This window comes from Falco naumanni, chromosome 1 (assembly GCF_017639655.2).
Source record: "Falco naumanni isolate bFalNau1 chromosome 1, bFalNau1.pat, whole genome shotgun sequence".
In the NCBI taxonomy this organism is placed as follows: Eukaryota; Metazoa; Chordata; class Aves; order Falconiformes; family Falconidae; genus Falco; species Falco naumanni.
In genome coordinates this window covers 61,673,819-61,692,037 of record NC_054054.1, presented here as the reverse complement: position 1 = coordinate 61,692,037, position 18,219 = coordinate 61,673,819, and the positions used below count along the sequence as shown (strand labels likewise).

At 38.2% G+C, this 18,219-nt stretch overlaps 1 protein-coding gene across 5 annotated transcripts in view; it reads right to left on the bottom strand.

Annotated features, from left to right (window-relative positions):
• SLC7A2 (solute carrier family 7 member 2) overlaps positions 1-18,219 on the bottom strand; it is a 58,012-nt gene that overhangs the window by 23,396 nt on the left and 16,397 nt on the right. Inside the window, exon 1 of one of the 5 annotated variants that reach the window (XM_040596543.1) lies at positions 4,003-4,110. The exons of the other annotated variants lie outside the window; for them this stretch is intronic. The gene's annotated coding sequence lies outside the window, so the exon portion shown is untranslated. Of the gene's footprint in view, positions 1-4,002; positions 4,111-18,219 lie in introns of those variants that run through there. 5 annotated transcript variants of the gene reach the window in all.

Sequence of the window (18,219 nt, the reverse complement as noted above, 5' to 3'; positions counted from 1 at the left end):
AATTAAGCAATACCATCTGCCATCTCCCCAAACTGATGTTTGTCTTTGCAACTCATACCATAAATATCTATACTCTGCTCATGATTTGTTAAGTGGAACCCTCCTTGGAATTGAGAATCTTTTTCATTTAGATGAAGATATTCTGTAGGTAGGTTCCCTCCTATCTGTTTCCTAGACCAGTAAAGGGCATTTATACACACAACAGTTCAATCCACTAACAGCAATGACTGTATCAAGATGGATAGCTCACTTAACAGTGTTTCATCCTAGAACAAAGAATCAGAAGCAAGAGAACTGACATTCTGATACTGAGATTGCTTTCAAAAAATCCCCTTGGTTATGAAAAAGAGATTTCTGTGTAGAAACATTTTCTCCTTATTCCTAGAATAGCTCCCCAAGTACACCCAGACAGGCCGTTTCTATCTTCAAAGAGCATTCTTAAAAAAAAAAGCTCTCCATTCCCTTTTAAGGAAAGGGAAGTTAATAAAGGATAGTGGATGGAATTGAATAGCTCTGGGCATTGATGCTTTGTGCCCATGAGAAAGGTGACAGCTGACCCAGGACCCAGTGGAAGAAGGCAAGACAGGCAAGTTTCCAAAGCTCTGCTGCAATTAGGCGGTCCATACAGCAGACTCCCAGAGGTAAGTATCTGCGTATGGTACATAGACTTCATCCACTAAAGGAGATTTCACACACCAGCTTCAGAACTGAGATGATGTGCGTGTCAGCAGACAGAAGAGATCCATAAGCTCTTCTGAGGGGAACCAACACTGAACTGTTCAGGCAAATTGCCCTGCTATAGCTCCTGAACTCTTCAGTAAGAGCAGCCTCCCTTTGGGCCAGAGGCTGAGGCACTCAGTCCCCCAAAGCCAGGTTTGTCTATCCTGGGCTGTACTTTGACAAGTATTCCCAAGGCCACTGTTCCATTATGTTTCCATAATGACACTTCTGAAGCTGTAGCAATCACTTAGGATGCTGTATTAGTATACTCATTAGGCTATAGCCCATGGTGACAGGGGACAATGCTCTTGTGACTCCATGCCCTTCACCTTAGCAATTTCAACGTTGCAAAACCATGGTATCTTCTAAAGGAATTATTTCCCTCACCTCCCAAATGGTAGTTCATTTGGGATTTCATTAACATGAAAAATAACTCTGGCAGACGTTGTTCTCAGAACACTACACAGTTTCCAAGACTTTTGTTCTTCAAATGGCATCTTGGATTCCTCTGCTCCTTTGCACTTTGGGACAAGAAGTCCTGAAGGTTGTGAGGTCTTCTATTGCAGTGGCCAGGTGGGTGATATTATGTTGTTTTCTGAGAAGGAATCCTTGTGACAAAATGGGAGGGGGGTTTCTGCTTTCTCTGATTCCCGTGGATAGGACAGGAGGCTGGCACTTGCTAGCCACAAGCCCATAAGACTTGTTCTTAGTCAACAGAACACCTGTTCTGACTCAAACTCACCCTTTCACCTTTACCGTTTAAAAACTGGAGCACAACCAAAGACAAAGTTCAAGATACAAACTTTGTGTCTGTAGGAAAAAAATCTCATACGTATGAGAGACATACTTTGTTAGGTATATCCATCCTAACATACTTGATGAACACACATCCTTTTATGATGACCACTGCAATCCAGAACAACAGACACTGCTCCCTGTACTTACTCTGCACAATAAACAATGTCTGAACACTGCTTCAAAACTTTTGTTGTTGTGTGCAAAGTGCAGTGTTGTACCTCAGACACGGCCCCCTTTCAGATTTGGCTCTGAAGACTCCAGTACTGATCACTTCATACTCGGTAAGAAGGCGCAGCAGGAAGAACTGATGACCTTATGATGACATTTGGCCACCACACAGGACCAAATGACATAGGTAAGTGGTGACAGAGTGTCTTCAGAAATCAGTGACAGGTGTAACCTTTTCCTGAGGCATCCCTTGTAAGAGATCCTTTAATGCATTACCCACTGCAAGAGCACAGCCTGGGCTCTGCCTCAGTGCTGACCTGTGCTGGCTCACAAGGACAGCTTATCACAACACTGGCTGAGCACGTCTCACGCTCAAATACTAACTTACAGAAGCAAAAAAGGCAACAGCTGGGTGTACGTACCTTTTGGTGGCAGCATTGTCCTAGATAAGCTTACACGGACTGCAACCACACACTCTTAAAAAGGGTGCAATGTTCAGCCCATATCTTCCTTGAACACATCCCTAGAAAGAATTGCATTGCCATCCACATTGCAGTTTACAGTTTTACCCCTACAGTCACACACAATGAAGACAGGTGGGACAGGAGGACTTAATTTAGACAGAAAAGGAATTGGATAAATCTATCTAACATGGGGAAAAAAAACACCCCAAAAGCTTCCTCATGTCTAATGGACAGTCATAGTATTTGTCAGAGTTCCTGAATAAGCACAGATTCTTCTGCAATGCCTTTTGTTTTTTATGGTCTTGGGTGTTTTTTTCTCTACGGTAGCTGCTGATAGACCCTTCTTTAAGGTCAGTCTTTCCTCACCAGTTGTAAAGCCGATAATTTACTGCTTGACCACTACACATCTGAATCCTAACCCAAGAAGATGAATTCAGCCTTATAATTCATACCATTCAGATGGATGATCAGGAATATTTAATGGTCGTCTGATGTTAGCCCTCTTCTAGCAGGAAAAGTTTTACATCAAAAAACTTGGAACTGCAAACACAAAGTTTCCATCTGCAAAGTTTGTATTCATCTTTAAATTTCCTTTGACTTCTTCAGAGTCATGTAAAATCTACCATTTTTGCAAAGTATTTTCTATGTAAAAATAACCTAACAGCCTCCTACTCCAAAACAAAATGCAAACAATAGGTAGATACTAGAGCAAAAAAGTAACTTATATTCTGTATCATCATGCTCTTCTATGATATTAACATTTTAATTTAATTATGTGTAATAAATGGTTTAAGTTAGTACACATCAAACCCAAGCTACAAGTGAGAAAACCCAAAGTTTTGCTGCAGTTGCCATTCAACTTTTCCTACAACATTTTTTGTTAAAAGCTCTAATAAAAAACATTAAAATCTTACATGGAAAGCAACTGCTACAAAGCAATATAAAACCTCTGAAAGTTTTAATAATGTTACTGGGGTGTATGTTTAAAGATTCCTGAAGCAAAAGTAACTTAAAGGTATCATACTTACAAACTATTTTGTTGAGCTAATAGTATATACTATAATATACAATAAATTTTAGGTGCACTAGTTTAACATTTTAAAAAGCACATTAATTAGGGAGAAAATACTCCAGTAAGTTTGTAACATATTGAAAATGGGAAAATATAAATATATACTGGTTAGATAAAGATATTTAGAGTCTTCCTTCAGGCTCATCTTCCTGAAAAAAAATGTAAAAATTTATATTTTATATTTTCCATTTGTAGAATTAATGAGAAAATTTTTGTTTGCTCTTAAGTACACTTAGCCTTATTCAAAATTGCAGTATTGCACTGATTAGATCTAATGCAATAATATATGAAAGTAAAATAATTCAGAGATGAAGCAAACCAAGACATAGTCTATGATTTGTGTGTGTACACACATGCACAGACTACATGATTTTGCTGCAAGTGTTCTAGAAGTTGATGTTGTGCTCAAGGTTTTCACAAAACTTCTAATGCCTTGGAATAATTAGTGTACATAAATAGTACTTAAATCCCTAAAATTGGAAAGCAGCACCTGTAGCACAAGTCTAATAGGTATAAAACAGAAAAAGAAAGCTTTACCAATCAAAAGCAGAAACACCTTTCAGTCAGACTGAGAAGCAAAACATAAATTGCATCTTCTATATATTAGAACTGTAATTTGCACTTTAGCAGAGACACAATAGTGATGTAATGTAAACTAAATGTAAAACTGCATACCACAGCTCTTGCTACTCAGAAAGCACGTATGTTAAGGCAAAGTTTCCTATGATAAGCTATGTTGCTTTCAGGTTACTTCTTTCAGCACTAAACTTCATTACAAACCTGATTCAGAGCAACTTCTGCTGGGCCAACTTCTGCTTCTCTTACCCAGTCCCGAACTCCTGCCGTCTTAAATGGAAGAGTAATGACTGAAAGTGATTTTATTAAAATATTTACTTTTAAAGCCAGCTGTAGGTGGTGTGAGAGCTGTTGGTGCTGAGGGGTGGAGGCTCAGCAGCCCGGGTGATTGGAGGGCTGCGAGCCGGACAGCTATTTGCCCAGCTAAGGCAGGGAGGGAGAGAGAGAGAAAGTGTTGCTGGTGTTCAGAAAAATCATATTCACTGTCTTCATGACACAAAATCCAACTGGAATGCCATTTTCTACATTTAAACACACCTACGTGCTTGCACACAAAATGTACACTCTGGTGAGGTAGCCACCACACAGTCCTCAGGGTCTTTTTTTACACATCCTGAAGGAAAAGCAAAAACGTGAACATCATACTGCAAAAGCAAAGTCTCCCCATTGCCCTTGTGAAAAATAAACAGGCTCTGAAGCATATTGAAGGATACTTCACCATGCTTTGAGACCTGAATGCAACAGCCCAGCATGAAAACTAGTTTTGCTGTGTAAATTTTAGAAGAATATGCAGCACAGAAGACAGTTTATTTACAGAGTCCGGTTAGAGCCCGTTCCGTTGAATAAGTGTAGATGTCCCATGTATATTGTTCTCCTTTACATGGCTTGAAATGTAAAAATGCCGAAGACTGGAATTAGAACAGTCCAAATATTTATGTGACACAACCAATAAATAACCCTTAGTTTCTTAAAAATTAGCTTCCAGAATAAACCAAACTCCAATGGATAATATACAGCTGTATTTTTATTACTTCCAATGGCAGGCAACCCCACCCCAAACACGTAGTAGCATTTCCAGTCAACATTACTCATGGCATGTTGTTTCCCTTTAAAACACTTGTATTTCAGTATCTCTTTTTGCTCAGAGGACACTGAAAATATGAGCCTTGCAGAGAAAAGCCTTATGCTTCTCTTCATTAAAAAAGTATTTCCTGAGAAAATAGAGACAAACATACATAGTGTGGCAGTTCCTTGCAACTCGCTTTCAGCTTTTACTTTCCCCTGAGTGTAGAGTTTGCCAGCACTCCAGGAGCACAGAAGGCCCCTCTTCTTTCCCTTACGAAAAGTCCCGCTTCCTGCAAGCACATGCAAGGGACAAATATGTTTCCTCATCTCTCCCAGATCCAAGGAGAAAGGCCTCCAAGAAGAGTGTGCTCCACAGGGGTGGGACATATTTCAAGACCAGTAGTCCAGATGTCATTTCTTACGTTATCCAAGGCTATTCTTGTCTTAAAAGTGCAAAAAGGTGAGGAGAAAAGGTAATTTGTTGAAAACTCATGATAACAATACCCATTCTTCCCCTCATGCTGACCTCATCCTTGTTAAATACAAACTTTATCTCTTTCACAGTTAATACCCGGTGCAAGCTGCTAAACAGGTTAGGTTTCTTGTGTGGAAATACATGGAAATAACTTTTAAGGAGCATCACTCTCAACCGTGAGAATATCCAGGCATTTTTTTCCCAAACGATCACTCTCTAGCAAGTCCATGAATGATTTGAAAATTACTCATGTGGATTTTAGTTAACATCCTCAAGACCAGTTCTGAATCATTTCCAATCATGTAGATCCACCAGGAATCGTTAATGCATAAATTAGGTGATTTATTGCTTAATCATGGAAAACATCCCTTCCACTTTAAAAAAAAAGTAGAAGCTGTCACTGCCTCATAATCTGCTGAATATAGAGACTCCGTTTCCACTTGACTTCTAAAAGTTAGCTCTTCTCAGGCATCCCTTCCCCACAGTATCAGGGCAGGATATCCCCCTACGGAACAGCTGAGCGTGAGGCTGGCTTGGCGTTGGTGTTCTGCTTTAATGCTTTCTGGTAGACTCCTGCCAGGTTAATAATGTTGCACTGTACTGGGCTGATCTATGAATTAATGTCACTCCTGGAGCTGGAGCTACTGTAAATCATGTAAATAATATGTAAATAATTCCCAGGTGGTTTTATTATTAATAAGAGACCATTCAGCACTTTCAAGCAAAAAACCCAAACAAACCAAAACTAACAAACCAATATCAACCAACCCCTAAAACCAAACAAAAAAAAAAAAGCAAACCTTGACAACTACTGTCAACTACTTTCTAAATGTGGCCATAGAACTGAAAACTATGTAGACCATAGAGCTGTGGTTGTAACAGGGGCATGGGCCCAAATTTGAACAGCGGAATTGGAATTCTGCATTTCCAAGAAGGTAGAACAAGCTTAAGACAGTAGCTTAATTTCAAATTTGCATTCCTGTAAACATATTATTTCCCTGTAATCATAGTTCTTCCTATAACATCTATAAAAAGCCTGTAAAATATTTTATGGACATTTTATATACAAGCATTGTTTCAAAACCTGTTCCACTGTGAAGAATTAACACAGAGCCATCCAGGACATGTCATATTCACAGAGCAAGTCAAACAGTTCTTGGTATTAAATACACAAACCTGGTCAGACTGAAGCCAACAGCAAAATTCCAAATTATATCAATGGGGTCAGGATTTGATTCAAAATAAGGACTTTGAATTAGGAAACAGAAAGAAGTAGACAGTAATGACAGAATGGACTAATCCTTCCTCTCCCAACAATACACAACACCAATGCCACAAGAATTGTTCACACTTTCCTACAATGAATATTTTAGGGGTTTAACCTTTTTTTTGTAGATCTTTTTTCAGTACCCACTGCATCTCTCTCACTCTTTCAATTTATTCACAGTACAATTAAGAAGAAAAAAACCCCACCACTCTTATTTCACAGTAGAGCACCATCACTACATCTTACATAGATTTAGTCCCCAAACAGAAATGTAACCATGCAAATTATTACTCTAATTTGTCCGCAAGTGCAGTAATATACACCGCAATCACCATATTTAACTACCAATCCAGTGAATGTACTGTAAGATTTCTAGAGTTTGCAAAAATCCACTTCCAGTACATCTCACTGAAAACTGGAAAATGAGCAGTTATTTATTCATCCATGTAACTGCAGCATCTCCCAAAACTTTCTTTGGTACCATTTCTAACTGAGGCACCAGCCTCTCTGGGATTACCTCTTCACAAGTGGATCTTCCTTTTATGGGAAATGCCAGAAACAAGATTATAGAAAGTAAAATTCAGCATTACCTGGATCCCTCTTTGCTTTCTGCCTCTCTTCATTTTTATTCTTGACCTTATGGTACAGTTTTGCTACAGACATTGAAAGTTCAAATCCTTCAGAAGCTGTATAAATCAGTTCAAAATGTCTTCCTCATTCTTTAAATTAACAATAGAAACTCTACTGACATCCACAGGGTTGGAAAGTCACTCACAACTGCACTTTCTCATTCCTTCAGAGCTATCACCTGGCTGTGGTAACAATTCAACCCTGGTAACAGGAGTAAATTTACGGATCATTACAAAGACAGCTAGAAGCATTGCTGCTGCGGTTCGTTTGAGTTCCTAAGGAGCACCCAGCAGCTACGCTCACTGCTAAAGGCATTCAAACCCAGAACCATCCCTGGCTCCCAGCCAAGAGGCAGCGAGTACACTGGCTGCTGAAAGAAAATAGCCTGCATCTGTTCCGCCTACATCGAGAGCACCATGGGGTAGATCAGTACATCCCCACTATGTAGTGTTTGGCTCAGAGGTCCTGTGGGACTCAGATTTTGCGTGTGCTTTCAGTCATGCATACTGGAAACTACAAGACCACCATGTTGCCACCCAGCGGAGCGGCGCTGTAAGGTGTATTTGTGTGCCACAGGATGTGTGAAACAGCAGCGTCAGAGAGGTGTTCATGAAGGTACGGGGTCTGGTAGGGTACCAGTGAAGGACGCCAGATCTGAGGCACTGTAGACCAGACTGAGCACACTGAGTGCTGCCTGGAGGCAGCCACCTGCAACAGCATACCCAGTTTCTCTCCTGGACAAACGACTTCTCTCCAGAAAAGAGCTGTCGTACATCCACTTTGTGTAGTCCACTTTGGCTCCCAGGTTGTTTCCAGCTACAAATTCAACTGTGTTTTCACCAACAACATTACTTTACGGCTTAGGTTCTGGCTTTAGAGACTTCTTTTCTGCTCCTTAGCAACTATATCATGTTTGGATTAATCTGAAGTGCCTCATCCAACAGTTCTCCAACTTGTCCCAAGGACTTTTGCAGCACAATCTTTCCATAAAGTGGATCAGAAATTCTCTTCTTGCCATGAAACAGCTGGCCACATTAGAGGGAATGAACTGAAAGAGAAAACTCTTTGATTTTATTTTCCTGTGAAAGGAAAATAAGACTTTGTCTAAGACTTTCTCTCAGTGTGAAAAGATTAGGAACATATCTTCATAGTGTTATGTGGAAATTCATGCTCAGGAAATTTTAAATTAAAAAAAAAACAACAAAACTCCATTAATTTGTGAAACTTTTGCACAGACTGAAATAAAGTACTGCAGAAGCCCATATGACAAACTGATTAAAAAGGTGCTCAGCTGTTGAATCTGACTTGTCTCACAGATACAGCCTTGCAGCAATGGACCAAAAAGCTGTGGAGTTTTACATAACTAGAGGTGCTAACTTTGCAAAAGCATATCCACGTGCTTGCTCATACAATTACTTATACCACACAGAAGTTAAACATGAACAAAAGTGCTTGCAGGACTGGGGCCTTAGTGAGCCGTTCCAGTTCCTCGATGGCACTCTGTATAGCATGTGATGCTTTGCCTTGGAAATCAGGACTTTGCAGCTGACTGTAACAAACATACTTTTTGACATCCACAAGAAAAAAAACAAAATACGGTTTATACAGTTTGTGCAGCTCTGATGCGTTTTGAGAAGACGTACTAGTATTCATAAAAGGATTCATCAAGTGCCAGCAAGAATCTTTCCTATGTCAAGATAAATAATTAGCATTTCAGTGGTTCTGAGAATAAAAATTCAGATTACCACAAAAAATTAAAAATAGCGCAATTTATGTGCTAAACCACATAAGATGATCATTAACATGTAGGAGAGAAAAGGAATCTTAATAAAGATCATCAGTAATGTAGGCTATCTCTATAACGTTATGACAGGGTCATTTCTGAAGAGAATAAATAACAATTCAATACTTTTTAAAGGGCTTCCTATTTCTTAAAATATAAATATATTCATTTAAGATGGCTTTTCATGGTTTAGGCAGATTACTGAATCTAGCTCCTCCAGATTGTTCTGCAGATTAAAATAAAATCATCACTTATAATTCCCTCAACTTTAATAAATCTCCTTCACTTTGTACTTATAAAAACACCTCAAACCCTGACCTTCTGTAAGATAAATGTAATAAATCCTATTAAAAATAATCATATACTCTTAGACTAATACAGACAGAATAAATCTACAAACTTACGTTTCATATATAACAAGAAGAAGGGCTACACTGGCACAGATTCCTACTAGTTATTTTGACCCAGGAATGAGTCATTTAACCTGATGTTAAGCATGTCCCAAGCAGCTACTAGCTATCATTTGTTGAATTTCAAATATCCCCAAGGGTCTAAAGAAAATATTTGTAGTGCTGAGTCACAGTCCCCCAAGTCTAAAATCAGAATTTTGGAGAAGTCTTGGAGAAGGAAAGTAGCTAAAGCTATACTCTGTAGAAAAAAAACAACCACAATAATATTCCAAACATACTTTTTTGGCCCAAATCCACACCTTGAATACAGGATAAATATAAATAGGAAATTCAGATGGAAACGTTTATAATATAGACAAAGAAGAGCCAAGAAAATAGAAGTTAAAACCAAGACTTGATCTGTAACTGAAAATAAAATGCAATGCCATGTCTTGCCAAGGCTGAAATGGTCGTGGATCTCCCCAGAAACCTGGGAAAGGAACATCAGACACAGGTCCATCCTGTGGCTTGGGAGGAAGCATGAGGAAGGAACCACAGGCTAGTCAAGGCGTGAGCACACTTCTTCATCAGAGGCACAAAGTTACAGTCTTTCAACAAGGGCAAGGAGAAGGATCTACCAGAAAACAAAGTATTAAGACCTTGTGCATTTTTTGAGATGTAAGCTATTGGATAACATCTTATTCTGCTTTTCCATAAGGCTGGTGGAACTCACATCTCAAACTGAAGCAAACTTTAAAAAAAAAAAAAAAAAGTATTCCATTTCCAATGACAGTCCGTGTTTGAGACAAATGTGTGGTAACATACTACTGACCATGTGCCTTTTCTTCTAATGGCAACTTAGGTAGGTAATTAGGCACATTTCATAGTAATTACCCTAGCGTAAGTAAATCAGCTGACATTTAAAAATAGTACTTAAATCTCAAAACTTAACACCCCCCCCAACTTCACAAGCTTTTTACCCAAATAATGGTGCTCCAAGTTATTTATTATTAAGTTATATCATTATTTATAAAAGTAGTACTTTGTTGTTTTGAATGTGTTTCCTTTATATTTTTTAAGGTTGCCTTGTTCTAGCTATCACTTTCTTCATTACCTGAATTAATCAACTGAAAATTTATTTCCCAGACCTTCTACAGTATAAGACAGTCATCTTTCAACTTACTCTTTCTTTCCTCCCGCCAAATAATCTCTTTTATCAGTTTACTTTGATTTTTTTCTTGTTGCAGGAATGTTTGTGAGGGGTTTTTGACAGTTTTTATTAGGTTTGCTTTTCTTTAACAATCTTTCAATTGGAATGGCTAAAAGCATTATTTTTTTCTTGTATCAAAAAAGGGAGATTTTTCCAGTTACCATCTGTAATGAACATTCAGTCTTCCTATAAAAAACAATTTTGTCCAGAAAATTTCTATTAACTCTGTTTCTACTTCATTCCTGAGGTATATCATTAACAATCATTTTCTATGCTGGAAAACACCTGCAAAAATGATATGAAGGTAGCTGGTTTTATCTACTCTTTTTTAATCTGTTTTTAATCAGTAACAGGGCTTACCTTTCACCCCATGGTTACTAAGTTTCCGTGACAGCCTCTTGTGTAAGACATAAGCAAAAGCCTCTTAACAAGCTAACACAGATCAATTCCATCTATTCTGTCCTCTTCAAAACCAGACAAAATAAAAAAACTAAACCCCTGACAAATTAGTAGAGAAGCTTACAAAATACAGTCCTGAACTATTTTTTTCTCTGCTAATAGAAAGATACAAGCAATAACTTCAGGATCAAAATTAAATCTCAACCCTTTTCCTGCTGCTAATTGTACTGATTTGCACAAAAGCTGGTGATTCTCTAAGAGTGACATAGCCACTGATGTTAAAGTAGAAATCATACCCTTTGACATGCCTAAACTCCTGAGGTGGCTTCTAAAATTTCTATAACATCTACATATTTTTTGAATGGCTTTGGCTGTGTGCTGCTGTGCACTTCCACAGCGGAGCCACAAAGAGAACAGCTCAACAGCCCCAAAAGTAGCCTAATTTCATGGTGTAAGAGTGGAAATCAAGCAAAGAAAAAATGATTCACCTCATTTGTCTCCTCCCTTCCCAGCCTCAGACAGCTGGTTTGATGGCAGAAGTGGTATCAGCTTCAGGGATTCCTGCTCCACTGAGGCTGCCCAGTCCCATCGTCACAGCACCTCTTGGCCCATTTGACCAGTGCACCATAAGCTAATGGGCTCCAGTGAGTCTTTTTGATTAAAAAAAAAGTTCAATAAATTGATACAGAAAAATAACTGTAAAGTTTTCAAAATAACTCAATTGTATATGAAAAAGTGGACTTTTCCCCATTTTTCTATGGGGGCCAAGGAAGGAAGCACAGGTAGTGGAGAAGAGAGAAAGGATGGCTATATCTAATTTAAGACTAAAAGAAATCATGGATGATACTGGAAATAGCTTCGCTTACAAGTATCACAAAGCATGGTGGGAAGGGAAGGAATTCCTATTACATATCTTTCTTGTTTCTATATGACTTTGTATGGCACATGGAAAAGATGCAATCTTAAAGGGATTACAAAAAAAAAACAAAACCAAAAAAACCCCAGGTCACCTAATCGAGATGTCACAACCTGCTCAGAATGGAACATCTAAAATGAGGTACATATTAATTATCTGCCAATTATAACAGTTTTTAAAAGCCAAGTTTGCTTTCTCTTGATTACAGAAATCCAAGAATTAGATTCACATATCGTTTATATTCAATATTTCATTTACCTTAATTCAAAGGTGGAAAGAAAGGTTTTGAAAAATCTTTGCAACCAAATATTGCTCTGAAATAATGGTGAAGTATTTAAAGTAGGATCCACTGCTGGATATGTACTGGACTTTAAATATTAAATCAGAGAAGTATTTTGCTTCTATTTTGTGTGAAAATGGAACTGTGATGAGCCCAACACTGCTGGCAGACATCACTCACCCGAGGCAGAACCAGTGCGCTAAGTGCACTGCTGTGGTTTATTTTAGGCTTATATATCAGAACAATACAAAACAACATAAACAGGAATAGTCAGTTGACACAATATAAATAAGCTCCATCTGGCAAGGCTTACTCCCAGAAGCGTTAAACAGCATCCTGTGTTCTGAAGTTAGTGGCGGTAAGCCCACCGCACATTCCTTGGGTGTACTTTCTGCACCCAAACATGAAATCCCCAAAATAATGTCACTGCAAAGTCGCTATAGCAACCCTTTTACAAAGCATTACCTTTTGACATTAAATGTAGACACTCTGGCCAGACATTCTGAATATAAGCTGTCCCTGTCAAGATCATATAAATCCCAACACCCAACATTATTTATAACTGAGGCAACAAATGCCAGAGTTCCCTTCTCATTCTTGGCTTTAAAAAGAACCACTACATTTAATGCATCAGGAACAGAGCTTGAAGAAAATTATAACCTTCAACTAGGTAATTTTCTGAAAACTTTTTCAAATTTCTCAGGTTTTTTTAAGCAAGTCAATAAACATCTTGAATGCATGTAACATCTCACAGGTAAAACATGACCAAGACTTCAAAATACAGCACAATCAAACACTGACCTTGCTAGTCACACAGGGATCTTGATCACCAATTTCCCAGTGGCCGACCAACAGCTACGGGATGTGACCCTATGTTAGCCTAACCACGTGCTGCAGCCTTCCAGAGAGCATACACTAGCACAGGCTGAAGTGTTCCATTCTGCCACATAAGAGAGCACTGCAGACAGCAAAGCCCTGCTCAGCATCTTCTGAAGATAAGCAGAAAACCCTCTGTGAACTTCCCTTAGGAAAGAAGTATAATTTTGTATCTTAATCAGATCACAGCTATGCATGACAGTTGCATAACCATGATGAAGGTTGCTGCTTCACAGATCTATGCAGCGCTGACTTAATGCATAAAGCTTGAAACGTTGGCAAGTCTGCCTGAAGAAACCAGATCTTCTCTTTGTATAAATCCAGAACAGGCTTAGCAATAGCAGGAGAGTCATTTCAGCAGAGCATAAAAAAACATGTAAGAAAGCACAAGCATAGGTTCATAAAGTGATTATTCTGAAAATAATAAATGCCAAAGCCCAACTTGTGTGCGTGCACGTATGTATTGTACTTCCAGTCAGAAAGCCTGATGGTTCTTTACATGAAACTTTATCTTCAATATAAATTACCTGAAGGGTACTGGAAAAGCTAGCACCTTAGCAGTTCCACAGTTTTTCCAGTAGGCCCATAACAATCAAAAGTCATCTGAACATTAAATTGCATTTATTGTACCTATGAAGCTACTCCACTGGCTACCAAATGGCACAGAGGAACAAACCATGTAAGTGTTGCTTGCAGTAAAATAGTTGTAGTGCTCTGCAGTGCAAAATACTTTACACTTGTAGATGTGTTTTCAGGATAATTTGGATCACACAGCATCTGGAAAGTGGTTGGGCCAGCCCATCACTTCCCCCACATGAAGACGGAGTGAAATCCAGTTTTCTAATTTCACTCTGTTGTGGCAACAGAAAGCCCCATAAATTTGTAACTTTTTATTCTATCTTCAGTGAACACGGAACATCTCAATAAACATTTTATACCACCTCCTCCCCTCAGTCACTTTCTTCCCTTGCTGCCTCCAGTGATCCCAAATGCATGACCAACTTCTGACTGAGGAGGTCAAGGGCGTGTCACATAGGTGATTATGAATTTCCTCAGACATCCTCCTCTAACTGGTATGTATTGAACATTAGCAATACAGAACATCAAATACATTTAGTTACCAAATTATCTCATATTTGTTCCTTAACTGCATGTTCACATCTTTGTTTTTATCATCCACTTAAATAAGTGAAACAAGATACTTCTCCCCTACTCTGTTCCCAAATCAATTGCTTTTTCTAGATCTATACAAAAATTAGCCTCATCTTGAGCCATGCTGTGAATAAGTTGTGGGAAAAATCCCATAGAACACTAGATCCTAATACAGCCAAATCTTTTTGCTTAAAAAAACCCAACAAACACCCCAAGTGCACAAGCCAGGTCCCCAAAAGTCCAGACACTGCAAATAACTAGACTAGTTATCACCAAAGAGATACCCTTCTACATATTGTCTGTGTGTGGGGGTTTGTGTGTGTGCGTGAGTGCAAACGACAGTGTTTCTTGGATTGCTTCTCGGTGCCTACTATGCAAAAGGACAGCTTATTTCTGGGTGGCCCAGCCTTCATTGTTATTATGGCTGGATCACAATTTTGGAATAATATTGTCCTCCTCCCTCACTTTCTCATGAGTTCTGGAGGCAATGGCAGCAACTTGAGTTCCAGCTGTCTGTGTAGAGGCAGGATCTGGCCACAAACCATTCTTTACTTGCTCCAGGATAAAAAGGTGGCCAGGAGAGGTTCACTGTCTCAAGGGCTAAACCCAGTAACAGGTTGCTAGTTGAAATGCCTTGAACTAGGGTAACCTTGTGGGAAATTAGAGCCAGGAAAGATGTCTCATTTTACCAACCTGTTTGAAAAAAGCTTCTGACATCTAATACCTTCTTGTTTAAGAGAGTAACTAGAATGCACAACCCCTTTTGGGTAAAATATTGAGTGGCAAAATGCCATAGAAATTACTTCTAATTCTGAAACGTCACCACTTCGCTTACTAGTACTAGATGGAATATTTCACCAATTTACTGATTTTTATCGAATCTGATTAATAGGTTAGCACCATTTGTAAATGATATATGCTTTCATAATGCAAGAAAAATTTGGCACAAAGAGTAATTACACATTCCTCATAGAAGCACTATTAAAACATGAAGGTATAATTGAAGGTATAACCTAAAAACTTAGCTAATAATCTATTTGTCAGAAAGTATACCTTGGCTAAGATCCTTTTTCACTTCTGCATTGCTTTCTGCATGGCCATCAGAAAATGCCACTTTGGCATACAGTTGTCAGACTACTGCTTCCTTATTCCTGTTCCTAGAAACACACCCAGCAACACGTGCATTTCTTATGCAGAACTCGTTTCCAGCAGCTGAAAAGGCTAAAGCAGAATCAAACACTCCCTGTCCTTGAACACCCATAACATCCAGTTACTTTCTTGTATTTCCCTTTTATCTTGGCCTTTTTTTTCACATACATGCTAAGTTCATTCTTTTCTGCCTTCTTAAATTAATACATGCAAAGAACAGCCGCATCTTAAAATTTTTTATAGACCCACTAGGGTGGCCTGGACATCTTTTTATGGAAATATCCTTCTCTTTAACTATAGTCCTCATGAAAACATAGTTCTTTGTGCACTGAAATATCATGCATATCCATCTAAATAGTAAGCTTTTTTCAGAAGTAGTGTGCAAACAGTATCACATGCCAATAGTAACTTTCAGACACATTATCAGTTGGTGCCAGAGTCCATTGTGTAAAATGAAAATTGAACTGGATGCATTGTTAGTAAAACGAGACCCAGACAAAATGCCACTGTAATTTTGCAATACATGATTTTCAACATGTACTGAAAAGTGTCATGGAATGTATCATTATTGACCGCCCTGTTTAGCTATAACTATGCCGATTTTATGATAAATCCAGAAGAGAAAGGTGGTCTGGTTTGACATGTGTTCTTCGAAAAGCAGTAGAGAGTTCTACCTGTTTCAGTAGAGGTTAAAACAATCCCAGAAGCATCTTAATAAATTTGAAAATTTGCTTGAGTAAAGCAATTTTCAAATTTTAATATTTTCCTCAGTAGATTAGAATATCAAAAGCCACCACAGAACACATTCTATTTAAATAATCAATTTTAAGTATTAATTTCAAAAATAAAACTCACCTCAGAAGAAATTTTAAAGAATTTTGTTTGTTAGCTTTTTTGTTTGTTTTTATTTTAACCTAGAGCCCTGTACTAGACAAATATAAGTAGAGAAATTCATCAGACAGGAAACTACTGAGATACAATAATTGCTCCACTATGAAAATGTTCTTTAAAATATTTTAAATTGCTTCAAGTTTATACGAAGAATTCTTTGTCTTGGTTCCAAAAAAATACAATGGAATTCTAATGATCAAAAGAAAAGCAAATAAATACTTTGATGATAGCAGAGGGAAAAATCACTGTTGCACTTCAGCATTTCTCTGCTGAAGTCTAGAAGTGATAAGGCAAAGCACCTAAATACCTCCAGTTTCACAAATTTTATATAGCCTTCTCAAACAAAGCATCCAGAGTTCAACGTCTGGTACTGAACAACCTGAAACATTATCTATACACATCTCGGTAAAGAGAGGAAAAAATGTGGACAAAAATGCAGCAATTACTAGTCCATGCTTCATCCATTAATAACAACATGATTTTTTCAGGTTATTGGGTCTGAGGTGAAGCAGGAAGGCTAAGACTTCACAAGGCTACAGTTGGACGTAATTCACTATGAAATTCCCTACAATCATAAAGAGAAATTTTAAAAAATGTATTATATCCCAAGCATTAGAACTGATATGTTATCTTCAAAACTGACATTTAAAAGAGGGCTTTTTTGATGGGAATTATAAAACCCACCACAAACTGCAGACAAGTGTGCAGCAGTCAGGAAGTCTTCTAAAAGGATGTTTAAGGGCAGGCAACAGCAAATGAATGAACTCACCAGAGCAGGAAAAATAGGTTTACTCTTGAAGGACATCAGTGGGCTCAGTACTGGACTGCAATGTTTCATATGAAACTGGTGGTAGTTATTAATCCAAAACATGAGGAAAGGAGAAAAATGCAGTAGAGCTAGAGCCCAGAGATCAAACAGATCAAAGACAGCTACTCCTTCAAAATAAAGACCCCATTTTTTAAAAAAAACGTAACTTTGCTCTCTGATAGCTCTATGTGTGTGACATTAGAAATTTTTTCATGACCTAGACATAAATCATCCAAAAGGGCAGAAAATACCAGAGAAAGCAGAGACAGCTAGTCTACCATTTCATGCCTATCACCATAAAATACACACTGGGATGGATCAGTGATGTGATGACAATGCCAAGACTCCTTCAAGAGTTAAAATAATTTCATATTGCCTTTCATTCTACTTGTTCCTAAAGCTTTATAAAGCAGTCTCTGAAAAAACCAAACCCCTCAGAAAGCTACTTCATGTGATTAAAGTGTGTTCTGCTAACAAGTTCTCTTCAAAGAAGACACATTAAACAGAACACAAAAGTGTCATTCAACTGGGAAATTGTTAAAATGATGAGTCTGGCTCTTCCTGAACTTAGCTTAACTAAATTTATTCATACTACTTTTTTTTTTTTTCCTCCACTGTCTTCCACAGAAGACAAAAGACCAAACAAAATAACGTTCACAATCTTAACTGCCTGGAACTAAACCAAAGCACATTTAGAGAAGCTTGTATAAAAGAGAGGAGATGGACTGTAAGTGAACGTGAGTAGTGTTTAGAGGTTTTCTCTGAACAAAGTTTATCAAACTGAGTACATGGCACACAAAGAAAGCACAAGTAACAAGCACATGCTGCATAAAAAGCTATTTGGAAAGCGTGCAATCAAAACGAGAAGCCATGGATATGGAGAAGTTAATTTTTGGCATCGATATGAATTCTGGAAAAGTATAAAAGATCAAAGCGAAGCTACTGATCACTAGGAGTATGACAGTTCCCCCCTCTCCCAAATGAACTGAACATCTCTCTAAAAATATAAATGGGTATTACACAGCTTCTTTCTCTTAGGCTTGGCATTAAATGTTAGCCACCAATTATTCCTCATGACAACTATGCTTAATAAAAGTTATCAATGCCCAGAGACAGCCCAAATTATTATGC